The sequence below is a fragment of the Anticarsia gemmatalis genome, chromosome 29 (assembly GCF_050436995.1).
Source record: "Anticarsia gemmatalis isolate Benzon Research Colony breed Stoneville strain chromosome 29, ilAntGemm2 primary, whole genome shotgun sequence".
Taxonomy (NCBI): domain Eukaryota; kingdom Metazoa; phylum Arthropoda; class Insecta; order Lepidoptera; family Erebidae; genus Anticarsia; species Anticarsia gemmatalis.
The window spans coordinates 4,973,626-4,998,445 of NC_134773.1; the positions used below are offsets into that span (position 1 = coordinate 4,973,626).

At 35.4% G+C, this 24,820-nt stretch overlaps 1 protein-coding gene across 1 annotated transcript in view; it reads right to left on the reverse strand.

Moving 5' to 3' along the window:
• The window catches only part of sli (slit guidance ligand), a 113,280-nt gene extending 88,657 nt beyond the window's left edge, over nucleotides 1-24,623 (reverse strand). The window contains exon 1 of the mRNA XM_076133444.1: nucleotides 24,507-24,623. The gene's annotated coding sequence lies outside the window, so the exon portion shown is untranslated. The remainder of the gene's footprint in view (nucleotides 1-24,506) is intronic.
• Nucleotides 24,624-24,820: the final 197 nt, after the last annotated feature.

Below are 24,820 nucleotides of genomic sequence, written 5' to 3' on the forward strand. Positions count from 1 at the left end.
AAAAAACAAGAATTCGTCAAAAAAAATAGGGATGAATTACCCTTATCACTTAGAGGTATGAAAATTAAATGTTGGCCGATTCTCAGACCTACTGAATACGCATCGCATATAAGATTTGGTGAAAATCAATCAAGCCGTTTTGGAGGAGTACGGTAACTAATATTGTGACATGGAAATTTTATATGTAAGACTAGCTGACCCGCGCAACTTCGCTTGCGTCACCTAAGAGAATGGGTCAAAATTTTCCCCGTTTTTGTAACATTTTTCGTTGCTACTCCGCTCCTAATGACCGTAGCGTGATGTTATATAGCCTATAGCCTTCCTCGATAAATGGTCTATCTAACACTGAAAGAATTTTTCAAATCGGACCAGTAGTTCCTGAGATTAGCGCGTTCAAACAAACAAACAAACTCTTCAGCTTTATTATATTAGTATAGATATATTATTTGTGTAAAGCACATTGTTTAGCAAAAAAATATAATATTAATAAAATATTTTCTGAAAAAACAAAACTCACGTAAATTTTATAACCCATTAAAATTTTTGTTCATTCGGGTTATCGATAACCCTCGCTACCTGGGGTTTGGGTTTAGGGTCCGAACCCAAGCGCCTTTGATGAATGACATCCGATAAGATCTCTGCGGTCATGTCAGTTTCAAAAAGACCCTAATTTTTTTCTATGTTTCAAATTTCATAATCCATAAATAGGATTTAAAAACCGCCTGAGTACGAGTCGCACTCGCGTACGAAGGGTTCCGTACCAAAAAATACGGAATAGATACGTTTATTTTATGGGGATGGGTGACCATCTTATACATATCGAGTTCCCCCGTGTTTCGGAAGGTGTATGGTTAATTGTAGGTAATAACTGTCATTTTCGAAGATCTTTGAGTTGTTAACAGTAGTAAGAAGCTTGAAAGTCTGATATAGTGTTACTTAGTATCGTGTTATAACCCAGGTAACTGTGTTGTGGAGGTCCGATAGACAGTCGCTGCATGTACAATACTGGTATTCAGCTGCATCCCGTGAGACTGGAAGCTGACTACAACATAGTTGGAAGAAAGACTGATTGAGTTTATAAGTAAAATCGTGACAGATTTACTCTCGCATCTATACTAATATCTATACTTAATATTATAAAGCTGAAGAGTTTGTTTGTTTGTTTGTTTGAACGCGCTAATCTCAGGATCTACTGGCCCGATTTGAAAAATTATTTCAGGGTTAGATAGCCCATTTATCGATAGGCTATATATCATCACAGCTACGACCAAAAGGAGCAGAGTAGCAATAAAAAATGTTACAAAAACGGGGAAATTTTTGACCCATTCTCTCTTATGTGACGCAAGCGAAGTTGCGCGGGTCAGCTAGTTAATAATATAAGTAACGATTAATGCAAAGGATTAACAATGTGTACCGAACTACTTAAAATAAAGCGACTGATGCTATATCCCTGCTTATACCCTTTTAACATCGGCGTGAACTTACACGTGTTGTAGTGTAACAGTCATTTTGAAAATAAGGAGACCATTTTTGAAAATCAAAATCAACTAACTTATTCATTTAGGACAAATGCTGGCTATTATGATAGTCAATGATACAGAGAGTGAATTTACCGCCAGTTCGGAAGGTAGCGCCAATGAGAAGAGCTGGCAAGAAACTCCTGGACACTCTTTTTAATCGCCAAATTATAAAGAGTTTGTTTGTTTGAACGCGCTAATCGCAGGAACTACTGGTCCGATATGAAAAATTATTTCAGTGTTAGATAGCCCATTTATCGAGGAAGGCTGTAGGCTATATATCATCACGCTACGGCGAATAGGAGCAGAGTACCAGTTAAAATGTTACAAAAACAGGGGAAGATTTCACCCATTCTCTCTTATGTGACGCAAGCGAAATTGCGCGGGTCAGCTAGTTAGGTATAAATCATTGATGATGTAAGGAACTGCTACCAACACTACCGAACACACAATTTTAATTTAATTATCTACTTTTTCCGAAGCAAGTGATAGCCGAGTGGTATAAGTTGGTACCTCCCACGCAAGTGGTCGCAGGTTCGAACCCGAGGCAACACACCAATGACTTTTCCAAGTTATGTGTGTATTAGAAATAATTATCACTTGTCCCACATGTCACTGAGCTAGGGTCTCCTCCCGTAATGAGGGAGTGGTTAGGTTTTGAGTCCACCACGACTAATTGCTGGTCTTTGTATACCTTCAAGAACTGTTCTAAAGAACCCTCAGGCATGTAATATTGCATCACGATGTTTTCCTTCACCGTTGGAGCAAATGATCATTATTTATAATACACACACAACTTGGAAAAGTCATTGGTGTGTTGCCTCGGGTTCGAACTATAAACCATTTGCGTGGAAGGCTTAACTTAAACCACTCGGCTATCACAAATTAATATACTGGTTTTAAATGGATCAGAAAGGGTTTAGGAATATCACTATATCATGGAGACCCTACACGGACCCTAATCTTTTAGGATAGGGTCGTAAAACTATGGGTCAATTGACACTGCAGCGCCCCCTTGCATCGCTTGCGTTTTAAATAATTATTATGATCAATTTTGTTTGTCCATATTATAATTATAGTTTATTGTTACCTAAAATTATGTGGGCAACATGCATTTTACTTAGAATTGCTTGACGTTTCGGCGCAGTGGTTAAGGTGGTCACCTCGCCACTACCAGTGCATCAAAAGGTCGTGGGTTTCATATCTAACACGAAACAATTATTTGTGCGATCCACAAATAGTTGTTTCGGGTCTGGTTGTGCTTTGTGTCCGTTGTTTGTATGTTTGTAAAAGTCCCGACACAAGAGCAATTCTTACGAATTTTAGCGAGACTAACGAACAACAATTCATTTATATAATCATAGTTCATCTAATATATAAAATTCTCGCGTCACAGTTTTCGTTGCCATACTCCTCTGAAACGGCTTGACCGATTTTGATGAAATTTTGTGAGCATATTGAGTAGGTCTGAGAATCGGCCAACATCTATTTTTCATACCCCTAAGTGACATTTTTTTTTAATTTATATTGCAAAACAACGTTTGCCGGGTCAGCTAGTATATTATAGAGTAACTAGCGAACCCGACAGACGTTGTCCTGTCTAATAAATTAAAAAATTATTAAAAAAGCATTGTCCAGCGGACAAAATTGTTAATCTTAACCATTCTCAGATCCCCTTGAACACACACAAAAGATTTCATCAAAATCAGTCCAGTCGTTTAAGAGAAGTTCAGTGAACACTTACAGAAGAATTATATATATATAAAGATAGATATATAGATCATATAGAGTAATATCTTATCACCGGATAGTTATACAGTTTGTAACTCAATTATGTAGCTGATAACACCCCCAGGGGGTGCTTCCACACCCCACAATTAAGAACTAATGCAAATATGTTCTACGTGGGGTGTGATGGAATTTGTAATAGGGGTTGATAATTGTATGTAAAGCAGAGCCGCCGGACAGTGCTTGTTGTAATTTTATGGAAATCAAGAATTGAAATTTTTCGAAATTTTATTTTTTGAATTGTGCTGCTCCATTTGCGTGATATATTTTTAATTTTTTATAGCTGACCCGCGCAACTTCGCTTGCGTCACATAAGAGAGAATGGGTCTTAATTTTCCCCGTTTTTGTAACATTTTTCACTGGTGCTCTGCTCCTATTGGTCGTAGCGTGATGATATATAGCCTATAACCTTCCTCGATAAATGGGCTACCTAACACTGAAAGAATTTTTCAAATCACCAGGAGGACCAGTAGTTACTGAGATTCAAACAAACAATCAATATATATATTATAGATTAAACATGCAACGCGAGTGTTTAAAAGTTATGATGTACAAAATCTTAGCTTTCGCATAACCACAGTTAACACGTTAACCAATACTAATTAACACACCTATGTTAATTAACTTAACACCTTTTTAAACCTTAAATAATCATGGGAAAGATTTACCTTTGATTGTTTAGCCATAATCACTATACGCAACGTGAACGCAACGTAATCGCAGCGTTAACATGATGTAAAAGCAAATTAAATGTACGGCATTTGTGAGTCTTAACTAAAAAACTCAGCATTAACGCAACGTCAACGCCGCAGAAACGCAACTTAAATGCACGACATTTTTTAAGCCATTTCATTCATTCATTAAAAATTAATGAAGTCATTTATTTAAAGTAAAAATTGATAAAATAAAATATTACCAAGCCTATGTTTCATAACTAAAATATCATATTAAATCATTACAGATGGACTTGCGCCATTATTAACCGACTTTGAAGAAAAGGAGGGTATTTTCAAATTATGTCTATTTTTTTAAAGACAACTCCCGCTCTAGCAATTGCTCTCGTGTCGCGGGGACTTTGACAAACATACAAACAACGGACACAAAGTACAACCAGACACGAAACAATCATTTGTGGAATACACAAATAATTTGTGTGGGAATCGAATCCACGACCTCCCGACGCAGTGGTATCGGCGTGGCATCGATTTCTTATTCCCCCAACCTGAGTATTAAGATCGAACCCCAGACTTCACATTCAAATACCAGTCATAAACTTAACAAAATTAAGTAATAAAAAGCAAGACTCTACGACAGTTGCGGAGAAATGCACGCACATACAAACATACAGTTTACAAAGAGAAGACAAGTAATGCAGTTTAGGAGTTGCGTGGGCGCAAACGAATAAACAGTTCGTGTTAAGGCGAAGTTTCTACTTTATATTTAACTAGAGGCCGCCCGCGACTTCGTCCGCGTGGAAACCCTTCCCGTGTTAATTCCGATCCCTCGGGAACTCCGAGATAAAAAGCTTTTGTGTTATTCTGGGTCTTCAGCTACCTATATACCAAATTTCATCGTAATCGGTTCAGTAGTATTTGCGTGAAAGAGTAACAAACATCCATACATACATACTCACAAACTTTCGCATTTATAATATTAGTATGATCTATTACTGTCCCACTGCTTGGCAAGAGTCTCTTGTATTGAGAGGTTAAGTTACTTCATTGCGTTTCTCTCTTCCTTATCGTATGGTTAGTGGTCAACATAGTGTGAAAGTTGTCCAAGCCCGCAGACTTTTGACATGACTTAACGACTGTTATCTTAATAGACAACAACTGGAAACGAAGATTTTTTCACGTATAATACTGGTATTCAGCTGCATCCGGAGAGACTGGAAGCCGGCTCCAACATAGTTGGAAGAAAGGCTAGACTGATGATGATGCGCCAGTGGACTGCAAAACTGTCTTGTAACGTGCTCGAAGCACGGAGACGCTCAGCTCAAATATCACTGCACGTACATCTATGTAATGTACGCGTTAACATACTGAGCGTATACCACACGGTTGTTGATTGTTTATCGTATGGTTAGTGGTCAACCTAGTGTCAGTTGGTCAAGCCGCCCGAGAGGCCTTTGACATGGCTTAACGACTGTTATCTTAGTAGACTTTTTACGTGTCCTCCGAATCACGGAGACGCCCAGCTCAAATACCACTATGCGGTCACCCATCTATAGAATGTTACAGAAAGACCGTGCCAACGGTTGCTTCACCCACAGATCGTTTACCACACGGTTAGTGTGACTGTCTTAGCCTTAAACCAGTAATGTCTTTATCATTGAAATGTTTACGTACATATTTAATATGTGATTATTTGCATCTAAATAACTTTAAGACGACCCACAAGGGTTTAAGCAGATATAATCAGTTTAGTACAACCACTCATCAAGTAAGACTGCTTTTAAAAATTGTGTTAAACAACTGTCAGACATATCATTGCTCACGATGTTTTCCTTCATCGTTATTAATATAAGTTTGTATATTAGGTATCAACCTAGTGTCATAGTAGTTGAAGTGTTTGTCTGAACTCATGTTATGTTAACAAGTTAGACTTGTAACGTGCTCGAAGCACGGAGACGCTCAGCTCAAATATCACTGCACGTACATCTATGTAATGTAGCGTTTATATATGTCAAAGTTTCTTTGCCCTATCAGTCTAGCCTTTCTTCCAACTATGTTGTAGTCAGCTTCCAGTCTCACCGGATGCAGCCGAATACCAGTATTGTACATGCAGCGACTGTCTATCGGACCTCCACAACACAGTTACCTGGGTTATAACACGATACTAAGTAACACTGCTTGTCACACTTTCAAGCTTCTTACTACTGTTAACGACTGTCAAAATACTTTAAAAATAACAGCCGGGACCCACAATTTAACATATTAAAACACGGAGGAACTAGCTATGAGAAATAAGATGGTCACACATCCTCAGAACAACCTCGGCAAGCGTAGCTTCAACTCAGAGATCGATCCGCGCGGCTGTTGTTAACTAAGCCACGAGTTTCATTTTACTTAGTTGATAGATTATAATAGAATCCAATCTATTGAAAACATATTTAACATGTTAATCACACCATATCATTAGGATTCCTTTTAAAATATCTTTTCTTGATGATTTTTGTCGACACTTATAAATAGTGGCTCAACGAGAATGCCAAAATAAACACTAGTTTCCGTCTGTCTGTCAATCGTTCTATATATGTCTTTTAAAATAACTGTGAAAGGTGTTTTTGGTCGAGAAACTGTAGAAGATTCTTTCAGGCATTTTGAATGTTTTTTTTAAAGACAACTCCCGCACTTAGACTTGCTCTTGTGTCGAGACTTTTACAAACATACAAACAACGGACACAAAGTACAACCAGACTCGATACAATTATTTGTGGATCGCACAAATGATTGCTCCGTGTGGGAATCGAATCCACGGCCTCCCGACGCAATGGTGATGTATGGTACTCCGAAACGGCTTGACCGATTCTCATGAAACATTTATTTTTCATACATACATTTTTATTAAATTTATATAACAAAACAATGTTTGCCGGGTCAGCTAGTTTAAATATAATTTAATGTAGTAAATAATTCGTAGTTACATTGTGTTTGCATGACATGTCCTTATCAGTTAATTAATTAATTTTAATTAAGGTTGAACACGCACTTGCGATTATATGTCTACGACTTTCTACTAATTGCCTAAAATACATATAATAATAATAATAGTAATTGCTCAGGTGAAATAAAGACGAATTGCGTTTTATGAACTAACAAAAACAACATTTAATGCCTTTACTTCTACTTAATAATATTACATTTCCATTTAAAATAAATCAGGAGAAACTGTCTAAAATTTTATCATCGCTGTCATGTTACACTGACAGTTAATAGTTCCATAGATTCTATACTGCATAAACAATAACAATATAACCTTTATATCTCCCACCCTTGGAGAGAACAACATCACAATGATTGTTCGATCAAGAGCTACTCATCACTGGAGTTAACTTTGTAACATGGTAGAAGTTTGACTCTGCCTTCTTATATCCAGTATCAACTTCATAGATTGAATTTGAAATCTTCCTTAGGATTTTATATGGTCCAATCCTTAACTCATCCATTTTCTTCCTATTTAGCCGGTTCCTATTTTCTACATATACTCTATCACCTTCTTTAAACTCATATTCTTTTCTTTTTAGCTCGTATATTTTTTTATTATAGTTGTGAGATTTTATTGAATTTTCAAATGCTAGTTTTCTGTCTTGTTCAAGGTCTTCTACTGTACATCTTGATTTCAATTCCAGTGGCAAAATATCAATTTTCTCTCCTTCCAGAAGATATTTTGGGGTAAACTTTGTAACTGTATGTTCTGTTTCGTTATATTTTTCTACACATTTTTGTGCTATAGTTGTCCATGCTGTTTTCTTGTTTTCTTCATTTATTTTACACCGTATCCTATTTACTAAAGTTTGGTTTAGCCTTTCATTAAGACCATTTGAAAATGGTGCGTCTACAGCAGTGAATACCATTGTTATGTTTTTCTTCTTCAAGAAGTCTTTAAATTCTTTGGAATTTATGCCAGGATATTGGTCTGTTAATAGCATGTCTATACTATTGTTTTGTGTCACTTTTTCTATCAACTTGATGAAATCACTGGAGTTTTGATTCTTTGATGTCAAAATGTATGCATATCGTGTAAAATGATCAACCAAGAGATGTAAGTATTTTTTTGTATACCTTGATCCTCCAAAACCTCCAATTGTGTCAATGGATACAATTTCGAAAGGGCGTGTTGCTGGTCCTAAATGGGACATCAAACCAAATTTTGGATTTCTTCTTGATTTGTTTTTTATACAAATATCACATTCTTCACAGAGTTTCTTAATATTCGTGATGATATTTTTTGCTGTATAGAAAGGAGTTATTTTATTTATCATTTGAGTTCTCCCAATGTGGCAATAAGTATTGTGGACATTTTTAATTAGTGTTTTGCTAAATGCTTCTGATAGTACAATTTTTTTCGTTCTTTTATTCTTTTTGTAATAAATGTTATTTTCCAGTATAAACTTTGTTTTTTCGCCTTGTACATTTAAATTTGTATCTTGGTCTTTTTTTATATCTTGTATGTTAATTATTAAGTTAACAACTTTCAAAAAATCTTCAGTATTGTCATTAGGTTCTAAGACTGGATTTCTACTTAAGCAGTCCGCTTCTTGATTTGACTGTCCTGGGTTATATATTATCTTAAAATTGTATTGCGATAAGTAATATGTCAAATCACCCAATTCCTCATCAGTTCTGGATTTAATATTAAGATTTTCTAATGGTTTATGATCTGTGTATACTATGAAATCTTTATTCATAAGCCAGTGTTGCCAATATTTTAGAGCTTCTTTAATTGCCAAGCATTCCAAATATATAGCCTTTTTTTTCTTTTGAGTGTGGGTCAATTTTTTTGAGAAATAAGCTACAGGTTTATTTATTCCGTTTTCATCTTCCTGTTTTAACACAGCTCCAACCCCTTGAATGCTGGCATCAGTGTATATTTTTATTGGCTGTTCTGGGTCTAATATTTTAAGAATTGGTTTTGAGCATAGTAAATCTTTTATTTTATCAAATGATTTTTGACATTCTTTGGTCCATATAAATGTAACATCTTTCCGTAACAGATTATGTAGTGGTTCCAATATAATTGCATTGTGTGGTATAAATTTATGATAAAAATTTACTTTTCCCAGGAACTGGCGAATATTTTTCTTTGTTTCTGGAATGGGGAAGTTTCTGACAGCCGTTAAATAATCTTTGAGAGGTGTAACTGAATTTTTCCCTATTATGTGTCCTAAATACTTGGCATGATTGTTTGCAAAAGTGCATTTCGAGAATTTCAGTCTAAATCCTTCTTTTAATATTGCATCAAGTAGTTTTGATATATGCGTTATGTGGTCTTCGAAACTTTTAGAAAAAACTAAGATATCATCTATGAAATTTACTGTAAAATCTGAGAGATTATATTTTCTTATTATATTTCTCAATATTCTTTGGAAAATAGCTGGTGCCGTCTTTAAACCAAATGGAAGGCATGTCCATTGAAAATGGCCTTCTTGTGTGACAAAAGCTGACTTATATCTATCTTGAATTCTCAGTGGAATGGACCAAAATGCTGAATTTATGTCAAAAGTGGAGTAATATTCACAGTTCACAGTCTTTATCATCAAGTCTTCAATCAATGGGAACGGCTGTGACTGAGGGACAACAATTTTATTCAATTCTCGGAAATCAATACACAGTCTTGATCTTTTCCCATCTTCTTTCTTGTATGCTAAGGTGACTGGAGCTGCAAAAGGGCTATATGATTCCTCGATTAATTTTTTTTCCAATAGTTTTGATATTTGATTCTCAATTTCTTTTCTATCATCAGCTGTGCATCTATATGGGCGCTTACAGCAATATTGATCTACTGTCAAGTCTATGTGAGCTTCATAACCTCGTACTGTACCTACGTCGTATTTATCCTTAGCGAAGACTGGTTTGTATTTTTCTATTAATTTATCAATTTCAGTTTGTTTAGATAAATCTAGGTGGTTCACTGAAATTTCAAATTCTTTTAAATCAATATGTTCATTGAAGTTTATTTCACATTGGTTTAAACAATTAATTTCTTGTTTCCATACCTCAGAGCTTAGGATCACATCTTGTTCATTTTTTTTACCTAGTACATCAGGAATTCTGACATTCAACATATTTGTTTCAGAGTATTTATTTTTGTTATTCTTTTCATCTTGATTTTTATTCTCTTTGTTTGAATGATTACATTGTATTATATTCAATTTTTCATCTTGCATTAATCTGAATTTTTTTATGCAATCCAAACCAATGAGAAAATCATAGTGAAAATTTCCATCATCTATCACAAAAATATTCATTTCTCTTTCAATGTCCTATATTCTTATTTTTAATGTCACCATACCTTTTGTTTTCTTATCACCATTAATAGTTTTCAAGTTTGCTGTTTGTTTATTAAATGTGTTTTCTTCTTTTTCTTGTATTTTCAATAACTTTGCATTAATTAATGATACATTTGAACCTGAATCATAAATTGCGGTAACTTTTAAAGTGTCATTTAATAATAACTTTACTTTTATTAATGGTGATACTTCTAGTTTTTTTGATTCTCTTCATTAAGTTCAACTTCTAATTCAGAGTTATTCACACTTTTCACAACATATTTTTGATTTTTCACATTGAACCAGCAATTTTCCTCAGGATGAAAACGTTTTCCTTTTTTCTCATTTATACAAATTTGGCATGGTTTCTTTTCTTCATTTTTTTTTGTTTTTATTTCAGAGTGTGTGTAGTTCTTTTTCTCATATTTGTTCTTCATAGCAAGATGTTCTAATTTTCCTATCTCATTATAAAGATCTTCAGTTTGTTCTAATGTCTCTCTGTCAATTTTGTCACTCAGGTAATTAGGAAGGCCTGCAGCTATAAGGTCTATAAGAGTCCCTGTATCAATCGTCTTCCTAACCTCTAATAACAACTTCTCTTTTTTCAATGCATATTCTAGCAATGAGCCCGTTTGATATTTAAATCCAAGAGCATATCTGATTGGTGACCAACCTTTGTTTCCAAATGTTTCACAGAAGCTTTTTTCCCATGTATTCCATTCTGATTCTACTGTAAATTTAATTAGCATACAACTGTACCAGTTTACACTTGAATATTCTAAAAATTGTTTTAAAATTTCAATTTTTTTCCTGTCTTCATTAATATGGAAACGGTCACATTCTTTGTTGAAGTCCTTAATCCATTGATGAGCGTTTGCGTTTCTTCCAGTGAATTTTTCAAGCACAAAGTCTTTTGCAATTTTCCCCAAATTTTGAATTTCAGATTTTCTTTGCTTTTCTTCGAGTAATGTCTCTAGTAATTTCTCCAATGTTTTATTTGAGCTTTCAGTTAATGATTTTGAATCATTTATGTTTTCATTAACCTCTTCGAGGTAAAAATCATGGAACTGTATATTTTTTTCCTCATCCAAATATACTGCTGATATGTCATCAGTTAAAGTTATCCATATTTTCCTTGTTTGATGTCTTCTATTCAGTGTTTTCCTTATCTTGGCATAGTTAGGTGTATTTGTTATATGATTGTGTAAGTTCGCAGGTTGTAATTCTGCCGGTATGCCATAAGTTTTGCCATCAGATGTACCTATTGAGGTTATGCAAACAATGTTTGATTTTCCATCTGCTGATGTTTTTACACAAAAATCAAATCTTAACTTCTCCATATTTTTATTGCGGAAAATGTTGTTTTATAATAATAATAATAGTAATTGCTCAGGTGAAATAAAGACGAATTGCGTTTTATGAACTAACAAAAACAACATTTAATGCCTTTACTTCTACTTAATAATATTACATTTCCATTTAAAATAAATCAGGAGAAACTGTCTAAAATTTTATCATCGCTGTCATGTTACACTGACAGTTAATAGTTCCATAGATTCTATACTGCATAAACAATAACAATATAACCTTTATATACATACATACATAAAATCACGCCGTCTTTCCATAGTGGTAGGCAGAGACCAGAGCACGTCACTTGGTACGATCCTTACAAACTTCCCTTGCTATCACATACATATATGTTGTCATAAAAATATGAAATAGAAACTCTTTGTTTTAACCCATTACTGTCCCACTGCTGGGCAAGGGTCTTCTCCCAAACGAAGGAGGGTTTAGGCCGTGAGTCCACCATGCTGGCCAAGTGCGGGTTGAGGACTTTGCATACCTTCAAGAACTGTTCTAAAGAACTCTCAGGCATGCAATGTTGCATCACGATGTCTTCCTTCACCGTTGTAACAAGTGATATTTATTTCTAATACACACATAACTTTGAAAAACCATTATCTAATATTTTTTATGTAACTATCCCTGTGGTCTCAACAAACTAAAGACCTAAATCGACAAAAAGTCGCAAGTCGCAAAAACATGCGACAAAAAGTCTGACCGTGTGCGTCCGCCCTTATTTCGCGACCTCTCGTTAATAGGTTACAGTCGTGTGAATCGTAAACATTGTAATAGATTCATACAAACATACATACATACAAATTTGTATTTTAATATTTGCTAGTTTAAAACGCGAATATGTGAAATCACTGTATATTATAAAACTAAAAATCACATTATGTCTGTACGTTTGTGAGTGATAAGCTCAAAAACTACTGAACAGATTTTGATGTGATTTTCATTGATCGATAGAGTGATTTATGGAAAGGATTCAGGTTTTTTTTGGTAAATTGACTGAAAAAATGATAATGTCGAAAAAATATAGATACATTTTTTTTTCGTAAAATCTCTTCCATTATGGTTATAGATATAGGCAGAGTTATAGGAGACTTTGCATGCTCTCAATAAATGTATTAAACAATTTTTTAGGCATGCAAGGTTTCATCACGATGTTTTCCTTCACCGTTAGAGCAAGTGATAATTATTTCTAACACACACATAGCTTGGAAAAGTCATTGGTGTGGTGCCTCGGGTTCGAATCTGCGACCACTTACGTGGGAGGTACCAACTTAAACCACTCGACTATCACTACTAAAATTTTAATCCATACTAATATTATAAATGCGAAAGTAACCCTGTCTGTTACTCAATCACTAAATCGCTTAAACCACTGAACCAATTTACATGAAATTTGGTATGAAGATATTTTGATACCCGAAAAAGGATGTAGGCTACTTTTTACCCCGGGAAAATGACGCATTCCCATGGGAAAATTCAGGTGACGGACGAAGTCGCGGGTAAAAGCTAGTTTAAATATAAAAAAATATTTTATCGATACATTCTATCGACAGTGTCACATCACTAGCAACAAATATTGACTATATCGCCTGTCATAACGCACACAAACATGAAACTGGTTCTATAAGCATATTATAGCACTTCTCAACAAACTATGGGAAAAAATATCTCACAGTATTACCGCGCCACGTAACTTTGTGTGCCTGAATGTAGCCACAAGTTGTATAAATAAATATTAATATTTAAAAGTAGGTATATAAGTATGTTTATCAGTTATTTGGTTACAGTACAAGCTCTGCTTAGTTTGGAATCAAATGACCGTGTGTGAGTTGTCCAATGATATTTATATTTTATTGCGTCACCTAAGAGAATGAGTCAAAATTTTCCCCGTTTTTGTAACATTTTTCGTTGCTTCTCCGCTTCTAATTACCGTAGCGTGATGTTATATAGCCTATACCCTTCCTCGATAAATAGGCTATCTAACACTGAAAGAATTTTTCAAATCGGACCAGTAGTTCCCGAGATTAGCGCGTTCAAACAAACAAACTCTTCAGCTTTATAATATTAAGTATAGATATAAAATACAGTAATTTATTAGGTACATACAATTTTGCCTTTTCAAGTTAAGTGTGTATTAGAAATAATTATCACTTGTTACAACGGTGAAGGAAAACATCGTGATGCAACCTTGCATGCCTGAGAGTTGTTTAGAACAGTTCTTGAAGATATCAAAGTCACTGAAATCAGCTGAATACCAGTATTTAATTGTACATGCAGCGACTGTCTATCGGACCTCCACAACACAGTTACCTGGGTTATAACACGATACTAAGTAACACTGTGCGTCACACTTTCAAGCTTCTGACTACTGTTAACTACTGTCAAAGATCTTTGAAAATGAAGTACGTACGTAAAAAGTTGGTCCCGGTTGTTTTCGATTAAGATAACAGTCGTTAAGCCACGTCAACGGCTTGAACAACTTTGACACTAGGTTTTGTTTGTTTGTCGTATGGTCGTCAATCTAGTGTTCAAGTTGTTCAAGCCGCCCGAGAGGCCTTTGACGTGGCTTAACGACTGTTATCTTAGTCGGCAATAACCGGGACCGACTTTTTACGTGCCCTCCGAAGCACGGAGACGCCCAGTTCAAATACCACTATGCGGTCACCCATCTATGGAATATCTAGTGGTAGATTCAGTAATTGTAACGACTATCATAAGTGTCAACATTTGAACTGAATTAATAAATGATTTGGTTTTGACAGTTTTCACACACAGGCGTCCATAGCCAGTTGCGCTCACCGGTCGGTAAACGATCGCTGGGTTAAGCAAACTTTGGCGCGGTCATTCCATAGATGGGTGACCGCATAGTGGTATTTGAACTGGGCGTCTCCGTGCTTCGGAGGGCACGTAAAAAGTCGGTCCCGGTTGTTGTCAACTAAGATAACAGTCGTTAAGCTATGTCAAAGGCCTTTCAGGCTTGAACAACTTTGACACTAGGTTGACCACTAACCATACGATAAGAAGAAGAAGTTTTTCACTACATTTCGCTTTGACACTAGTGTAACTGAAATTAGCTTTCTACTTCACAGTTCGTGTTGTGTTGGAGCCGAGTACACGATCGATATGTCAACAGTTGTAGTGTTAGAGATGGGACATAGACTAACGTATAATTTTATCTTTATTTTGAAAAGATTGCCCGGTTTCTGAAGCACATTTAGCGGTAGTTTATCTATTAGGTCGGGGACAAAGTCTTTTCGCATTATAGTATGTATGAACTTGTAATAAAATCTTTTCTCTACACAAGAATGCTCGATATTTGGGTACCTCACGAGCTCACTGAAAGAAACCTAATGAACCGTGTACTCATTTGTGATTCTTGAAGCCAAAGAGATTTTATTACAAGTTCATAGATAGTATAATGCGAAAAGACTTTTTCCCAGACCTAATATTCAGACTGTCATTTTAGTATGAGCTTAAACGCTATTGAATAGATAAACTATTAATGAATTAAATAACAAAATAACCGCTAAATGTACCTAAGAAACCGGGGGTAAGATAGTAAGAATTGCTCTTGTACCGCGGTGACTTTTACAAACATACAAACAGAAGACGCAAAGTACAATCAGACTCGAAACAATTTATTTATGGATCGCACAAATAATTGTTACGCCTGGGAATCGAAACTATGACCTCCCGACTCAATGGTAGCGGTGTGGCGACCTGAGGCAGTATATACTTCCATACTAATCCATACTAATATTATAAAGCTGAAGAGTTTGTTTTTTTGTTTGAACGCGCTAATATCAAGAACTATTAGTCAGATTTGAAAAATTCTTTCAGTGTTAGATAGCCCATTTATTGAGGAAGGCTTTAGGTTAAATATCATCACGCTACGACCAATAGGAGCAAAGCACCAGTAAAAAATGTTACAAAAACGGAGAAAATTTTGACGCAAGTGAAGTTACGCGGGTCAGCTAGTTATTTATAAATACGTGTTAGTATGTTTTCAACAGCGCTAAATGTTAATTAACCTCAATTATCATATTGGTTTAATTATGCGAGCCAAACTTGTCGTAATATGACTTTAAAAATTCATATTTTGTATTCAATTATTAATAATAAACAGTTATAAATATGTTATTTTAATTTTTTAAACAAATTTTTGGCCGTGACTTCGCTAGTATAGAGAAAAAATTGGGTGAATAGTACCCTGTGTATTTTTAGGTTATAATATATTTCTATTAACTACATATATGGTGTGGGGTAGTGCATACGACTGCCGCAAGTCTCGGGTTCAAATCTCGCGTCTTACTAAAAGTTAATTTTATTTTTTTTCCATCAGGAGGCACTCATAACCAGTTGCGCTCACTGGTCGGTAAACGATCAATGGGTAAAGCAAATCTTGACGCGGTCATTCCATAGATAGGTGACCGCATAGTGGTATTTGAACTGGGCGTCTCCGTGCTTCGGAGGGCACGTAAAAAGTCTCGGTTGTTGTAAATTAAGATAACAGTCGCTAAGCCACGTCGAAGGCTAGGCTTGAACAACTTTGACACTAGGTTGACCACTAACCATACGATAAGAATTTTCGATATCGACACTGTCCCATCACTACGTGAAGAGCCAATAACGCCGTGACACTCACATTAACGCCACACTAGTGTTGTCACTACAATACCAGTGACGGGACTAATTCTATTTGAAAAAGAAAATAATAAAGATTTTTTAAAGGAATTCCTTTTAAAAGTCCTTCTTTTTTGTTCCGTGGTTAAGTTGACAGATTCGTGTCATGTTGTTAGTATGGTTCTTTGAAAGTACTTATAAAAGAATTTTAGTTTTGTACGAGAAAAGAGTAGAGGTATAGCCGAGTGGTATAAGTTGGTTTCCCCCGCGCAAGTGGTTATAGGTTCGAACCCGAGGCAACTCACTGATGACTTTTCCAAGTGATGTGTGTATTAGAAATAATTATCACTTGTTATAACGGTGAAGGAAGACATCGTGATGTAAATTTGCATGCCTGAGAGTTCTTTATTTTTATTAAAAGTCCCCCGCACTTGGTCAGCGTGATGGACTCAAGGCCTAATCCCTCATTACGGGAGGAGACTCTTGCCCAGCAGAGGGACATGAATAGGTTAAATTTAATAAATCATTGAAGTATCGGTCTGATTGTGCTTTGTGTCCGTTGTTTGTATGTTTGTAAAAGTCTCGACACAAGAGCAATTCTTAGTGCGTGAAGAGAAAAAAACTATTGTTTTACCTAACTTTTACGCAAACGTAGCCGCGTGGGTTTACTAGTAAAAAAATATATTAGGTCGGGGAAAAAGTCTTTTCGCATAGTATGTATGAACTTGTAATAAAATATTTTCTCTACACAAAAAGTTCGATATTTGGGTACCTCACGAGCTCACTGAAAGAAACCTAATGAACCGTGTACTCATTTGTGATTCTTGAAGCCAAAGAGATTTTATTACAAGTTCATACATACTATAATGCGAAAAGACTTTTTCCCCGACCTAATAGATACAGTTCTACGAAACATAGGCGTGGTATTATTGGCTATAAAAAGGAGCTCAGCAGGTTACGAAACTCGCTAACAAGACTCATAAACTAAAAGATTTAATTAAAATATTTAAATTTGATGTTTCCAAAAACATTTATGAAGTATTTATTATCATTTTATTTAAAAAACAAACTATTAAGCTTGTATACTTCTACTTGTAATCGTATGGTTAGTGGTCAACCTAGTGTCAAAGTTGTTCAAGCCGCCCGAAGGCCTTTGACACATTTTATGCGGGAAAAAGCTAGGTGTGTAAAATCAATTAGCTTAGCCTTTCTACCAACTATTTTGTAGTCAGCTTCCAGTGTCACTGGATGCAGCTGAATACCAGTATTGTACATGCAGCGACTGTCTATCGGACCTCCACAACACAGTTACCTGGGTTATAACACGATACTAAGTAACACTGTGCGTCACACTTTCAAGCTTCTGACTACTGTTAAAGATCTTTGAAAATAGCAGACCCGCAATTTAACCGTCCCTCCGAAACGCGGAGGAACTCGATATGTATAACATGGTCACCCATCCACAAAACAACCTCGGCAAGCTATGTAATGAAATAGTAATTATTCATGTCTTAAACAGTAATCTTGGTGAATATTCATATACAAACAGTCTGTTTGTCAGTAGATAGTGTTAATTATTCACAGTTAGGGGATGTATCGATATGTAAATCTCTCTCGTAGGGAGGGGATCCTTAGGTGTTAGAAATCGTGTGTAGTAGCCCTATTCTAATGCAACGAAATTGATTGAATACTTTTAAACTTTCGCTTTACATATCCTACTAATATTATAAATGCGAAAGTTTGTGAGTATGTATGTATGGATGTTTGTTACTCTTTCACGCAAATACTACTGAATTGATTACGATGAAATTTGGTATGTAGGTAGCTGAAGACCCAGAATGACACAGGCTACTTTTTATCTCGGAGCTCTCGAGGAATCGGGATTTACACGGAAGGGTTTCCTCGCGAACGAAGTCGCGGCCGGCCTCTAGTTTTATAAAAAAAAAATTCTCGTGTCACAATGTTAGTTACATCTCCGAAACGGCTTGACCGATTCTCATGAAATTTTGTGAGCATATTGAGTAGGTCTGTGACATCATCAACAACATCTATATTTCATACCCCTAAGCGATAAAGGTTGTTCACACTTAAAATATATATGTTTTTACGATTTTTTTTTTGTTTTTTATAATGTGGCATTGAATAATACATGTAACCCTAAATTTTTACCCTTTTTTATCACCAACGCTTGTTTTTTTTATAGCCATTTTAGTATTATTTATATGGCAAAACAAGGTTCGCCGGGTCAGCTAGTTTTAATATAATATTTTATTGACTATCGTCAGTGTCCCATCACTATTCGAGTAGCTGCACTGTGACGATAACTTGTTCAAATAGTGCTGTGCGTTCAATCTGCATAATTGTATATGCACGCTCGGGCTGTAACAGGCCGGGCAGAACTAGTTCTGACGTTATTTGAGTTGAAAAATATGAATTACTAGCTGACCCGCGCAACTTCGCTTGCGTCACATAAGAGAATCATAATTTTCCCCGTTTTTGTAACATTTTTCGTTACTACTCCGCTCCTAATGGTCGTAGCGTGATGATATATAGCCCTTCCTCGATAAATGGGCTATCTAACAGTGAAAGAATTTTTCAAATCGGACCAGTAGTACCCGAGATTACCGCGTTCAAACAAACAAACAAACTCTTCAGCTTTATAATATTAGTATAGATTGGGCATTTTAGTTGGTTTTTGGTGGTTGGTCTTTAAAAAAAATACTTGACCTTAGTATCGAACCCGATTGAATTCGATTGAATCACCATTCGTGTGGGAATGTCAATATTTGATAAAACTCAGATATTTAAGTAGTTCTTATCTTATATCAATATAACGTCCAAAAAATATCATAGTTATTTTGAATACAGTCATAATATAACGCCCGTTATACCCTAAGGTGTGAGTAGAGGTGTATGAAATACACCTATGTTTCACAATTAACACGTGGTCACCTCGCCGCAATAACCGTAGCGCCGCGTGTGGTTCCAATCACACCCGGGACTAATATTTGTGTGATGAGCACGAGTATCTGTTCTGAGCTTGTTCATGTAAGTATATATTTACAAGTATATAAGTATGTTTATCAGTTATTTGGTTACCATAGTACAAGCTCTGCTTAGTTTGTAATCAAATGACTGTTTGTGAATTAATAAATAATATATAAATTGTAAAAAAATTGCTTAACATTTGAATATTTCAGTATTTCAGTGCAACGAACTCTAAAATACAGCTCTACTTTAAATTGGATTATTATAATAATCATATTAATATTAAGTACAATTTCTAAGGTTTCTTAAGTCAAATTTTACACCTGATTTGGCTTTCATTCTTAGCTATAGATAATAGTAATACACAGCATCGCCCGCGACTACGTCCGCGTGAAATGGTTTCTCAGGGTTAAAAAGTATTTTATATGTTAATCTAAATTATAAACTATTGTTGTACCAAATTTCATTGAAATCCATTCAGTCGTTTTTTAAAGGCGCCTATAGCCAGTTGCGCTCACCGGTCGGTAAACGATCTGTCGGTTAAGCTACCTTTATCGCGGTCATCCCATAGATGGGTGACCACATAGGAGTTACTGAACTGGGCGTCTCCGTGCTTCGGAGGGTACGTAAAATGTCGGTCACGGCTGTTAGCAGACAAGATAATAGTTGTTAAGCCACTTCAAAGAGCTTCGGCTTGAACAACTTTGACACTAGGTTGATTACTAACCATACGATAAGAAGAAGAAGAATAAGAAGTAGAAGTAGTTTTTTCGTGTAATAGTAACAAGCTTACATCTGGCCATAGAATTTACAAACTGTTAGTCAAAATCACGCATTCTTTCCATAGGATTAGGCAGAGACCAAAGAACGTCACTTAGTACGATCACTACGATCCTTACAAACTTCCCTTGCTTCATTCACATACATACATGTTGTCATACAGGACCGAAAATAATAATATTTAAATTAGTATGAAAAAGACAAATAATACTCTTATAGTAAACTAGAAAACCATTTTCTAGATTTAACAAGTTTATAACTAAACTCTATAACATTTCGTGTTTGCACAAAAATCTTATTTCCAAAGGAAATTGCTTTTTATCATGTCTTGCAAAGCGTCTAGACGATGTATTTGTCGCGCTATTTCATACATACATATTAGATCGGGGAAAAAGTCTTTTCGCATTATAGTATGTATGAACTTGTAATAAAATCTCTTTGGCTTCAAGAATCATAAATGAGTACACGGTTCATTAGGTTTCTTTCAGTGAGCTCGTGAGGTATCCAAATATCGAGCTTTTTTGTGTAGAGAAAAGATTTTATTACAAGTTCAAACATACTATAATGCGAAAAGACTTTTTCCCCGACCTTATACATAATATCATAACAAGTCGTTTTTAGTACCCAAAGGAATGGTAATATTGTAAAGGCAAAAGTTTGTATGAGTGTTTGTTACTTTTTCACGCTAAAACTACGAAAGGATTTTCATGACATTGAGCGATTTGATAATCGTAATCTCGCGGTCTGGAATAGGCTGCTTCTTTATAGGAAATCAATTGTTATTGTACTTAAATAGTGCACACCCACGCGAGCAGAGCCGCGTGGATTACCTAGTTATTAATAAATGAGAAAACAAAAATATCTTGCTTTATAAAAAACCTCCTACTGTACAAAATCGAGCCAGGGGTTAGGTCTAGAGTCCGCCACGCTGATCAAGTGTGGATTCAATGGACTTTGAATGCCGATAAAGCTAAAAACAATTTTCAGGCATGAAAAAGTTTCATCCCGATATCTTCCTTCACCGTTGTAACAAGTGATTATTATACTAATATACTAATATATAATATATATATATTATATATTAGTTATAAAGCTGAAGAGTTTGTTTGTTTGATTGTTTGTTTGTTTGTTTGTTTGAACGCGCTAATCTCAGGAACCACTGGTCCGATTTGGAAAATTCTTTCACTGTTAGATAGCCCATTTATCGAGGAAGGCTATAGGCTATATATCATTACGCTACGACCAATAGGAGCAGAGTATGAGTAAAAAGTGTTATAAAAACGGGGAAAATTGGGATCCATTCTCCCTTATGTGACGCAAGCGAAGTTGCGCGGGTCAGCTAGTTTCTAATACACATATAACTTGGAAAAGTCATTGGTGTGTTGCCTCGGGTACGAACCTGCGACAACTCGTGGTCCAGCACTTTTTTCATATATTTTTTTACAAATAACTTGGTTTAGAAAAAGAGTGTCCAGGAGTTTGTTGGCAGCTCTTCTCATTGGCGCTACCTTCCGAACTGGCGGTAAATTCACTCTCTGTATCATTGACTATCATAAGTGTCAGCATTTGACCTGAATTAATAAATGTTTAGATTTTGATTTTAGCTTGTTGCTATGTTCAGACACACAAACTTAAATGGCGGACTTCCGTTGCGTTAGTTCCCAGGTTCAATTAAAAACAATGTCTTACAATTGAATGCGTCACTAACTTATGTAATGTTTAATTGTTTCGTTTGACACAATGATGAGAACAATAATATCGTCGTGGTCTTCCGATCCTCGGATATCCCGTAGTTGTTTGTTTGTCGTATGGTTAGTGGTCAACCTAGTGTCAAAGTTGTTCAAGCCTAGCCTTTGACGTGGCTTAACGACTGTTATCTTAATTGACAACAATCGGGACTATTTACGTGCCCTCCGCAGCACGGAGATGCCCAGTTCAAATATAATGCGGTCACCCATCTATGGAATGACCGCACCAAGGTTTGCGTATCACACAGATCGTTTACCGACCGGTGAGCGCAACTGGCTATGGCACCTCAGGTCCAAAAGATTCTCTCTCAGTTTTAATTTTATTCATCTTCTCACTTTGGCATTTTACTCAAAAATATATAAAAATAATATATTTTTATCTACAACTAGCGGACCCGACAGACGTTGTCCTGTCTAATAAGTTAAAAAATAATTAAAAAACATTGTCCAGCGGACAAAATTGTGAATCTAAACCATTCTCAGATCCCCTTAAACACACACAAAAAATTTCATCAAAATCGGTCCAGTCGTTTAAGAGAAGTTCAGTGACATACACACTTACAGAAGAATTATATATATATAAAGATATAACAAGATTTTTTATCAGTCGTTGAACTTTTCTAATATCTGAGATTAGGAATAAACAAACACATCACTCTTATCAATTTTAAACTGTCCCACTGCTGGACAAGGGGCTCATCTTAAATTGAGAGATATTGGCATCAAAACAATCTATACTAATATTATAAAGCTCAAGAGTTTGTTTTTTTGTTTGAACGCGCTAGTCTCAGGAACTACTGGTCCGATTTGAAAAAATATTTCAGTGTTAGATAGGCCATTTATCGAGGAAGGCTATAGGCACATATCATCACGCTACGACCAATAGGAGCAGAGTACAAGTAAAAAATATTACAAAAACGGGGAAAATTATGATTCTCTTATGTGACGCAAACGAAGTTGCGCGGGTCAGCTAGTAATATTATAAAGCTGAAGAGTTTGTTTGTTTGATAGTTTGTTTGTTTGAATGCGCTAATCTCAGGAACTACTGGTTCGATTTGAAAAATTCTTTCATTGTTAGATAGCCTATTTATCGAGGAAGGCCATAGGCTACATATCATCACGCTATGACCAATAGGAGCAGAGTACAAGTAAAAAATGTCACAAAAACGGGCAAAATTTTGACCCATTTACTCTCATGTGACGCAAGCGAAGTTGCGCGGGTCAGCTAGTCTTAAATAATCTTATAGGATAAGAAAGACCGACCAAGGATTTGAACCTGAGACCTGTGTCCGACAGTCGCAACTACCTAATGCGCCAAGTAACAAGTAATTCAAAAGAATGCAATAATAACTTCTAAGAATATTATATTTCATACACATTGTATTACTGAGAATTCTACATTTACATAGAAAGAAAGTTTGCTGACGTACTCAAACATACATACATACATACATACATACATACATACATACATACATACAAATCACGCCTGTAATATCCGATAGTTTAACTTAGTGAACAACGGCCGCGCGGATCGATCTCTGAGGTTAAGCTACGCTTGCGAAGGTTGCTCTGTGGATGGGTGACTATCTTATACATATTGAGTTCCTCCGTGTTTCGGAAGGCACGTTAAATTGTATGTCCCGGCTGTCATTATCAAAGATCTTTGACAGTCGTTAACAGTAGTCAGAAGCTTGAAAGTCTGACAAGCAGTGTTACTTAGTATCGTGTTATAACCCAGGTATAAAAAATGATGTTGGAATCTAAGACTTACTCAATATGCTCACAAAATTTCATAAGAATCGGTCAAGCCGTTTCGGAGGAGTATGGTAACTAACATTGTAACATGGATATTTTATATATAAGACATCCTGCAAAAGAATATAGGTTACTGTTGTTTACAGGCACAACTTTATGTATAAGCTAATTATTAATATATTATATAAAACTCTTCCGTTACTGAGTGACTGATGTACAACGCACAGTTGAAACTACTGAGCGTACAAACTTGACATTTGCTATGAACATTCCTTAGTAAGTGTAGAGGAGCACTAAGAGAGGATTTTTGGAAATTCTCCCCAATGGAAGATAATTTCAAAAGTGGACACTTGTTTATTATAAATAATTAAATTAAATACTATATATTTTGAATAGGTACTAAGAGCTTTCATCTAATATCTATCTTAACAGAAAATAAATGTTTTAGGAAGACATCACCTAAACTACTTAACCGATCCTAATAATGCTTTTACTAATAAATAGCTACAACATTCCTTAATAACATAATAAAAAAAAATACAATATTTGTATCTAACATAATGAAAATTAACGTAAAATCATTTCTACTCATTACTATTAGCTATGTATTAACCAAATTCCTATCAAAATAGGTCTAATCGTTTAGCTGTGAAAGTAAACATGCAATACAACTACAAAATATTATAAATACGAAAGTTTGTATATACGTATGTTTGTTACTCTCTCACTCCAAAACTACTGAACCGAATTTCATAAAATTTCTCACACATACAGTTTATTAACTAAATTAACGTTTAGAATACATTTTATTAGGAAATATACGGACAAAGTCGCGGGTTTACCCTACTACAAAGCCGTACATTGAAATGTAACACCAAATATTACTAAAGTGATTCAAATCTTATGATTTTGAACGATAATAGTATAATATTATTAGAAAATACAACGTACCTGGTTAAAATACACACACAATGTCACAAATACACAAATACACAGCGTTTAATGATACAATACACAAAATTCAACACACGTTATGTACAGGACGCGACTGTACAGCGCGGGGAGCGAACGGGCACTGTATTCTCACTCGTTCGAATTAGTGTGGCTAGTGTTTAATCTAAAGCTCCCTTTTTTGGGGTAAATTTTTTTGGGGAGAATGCTTTACAATCTTGATAATAGATGAGAAAGTTTGTTAGGATATTAAATAATAAATATTATTGTACAACTCACACACGGTCATTTGATTCCAAACTAAGCAGAGTTTG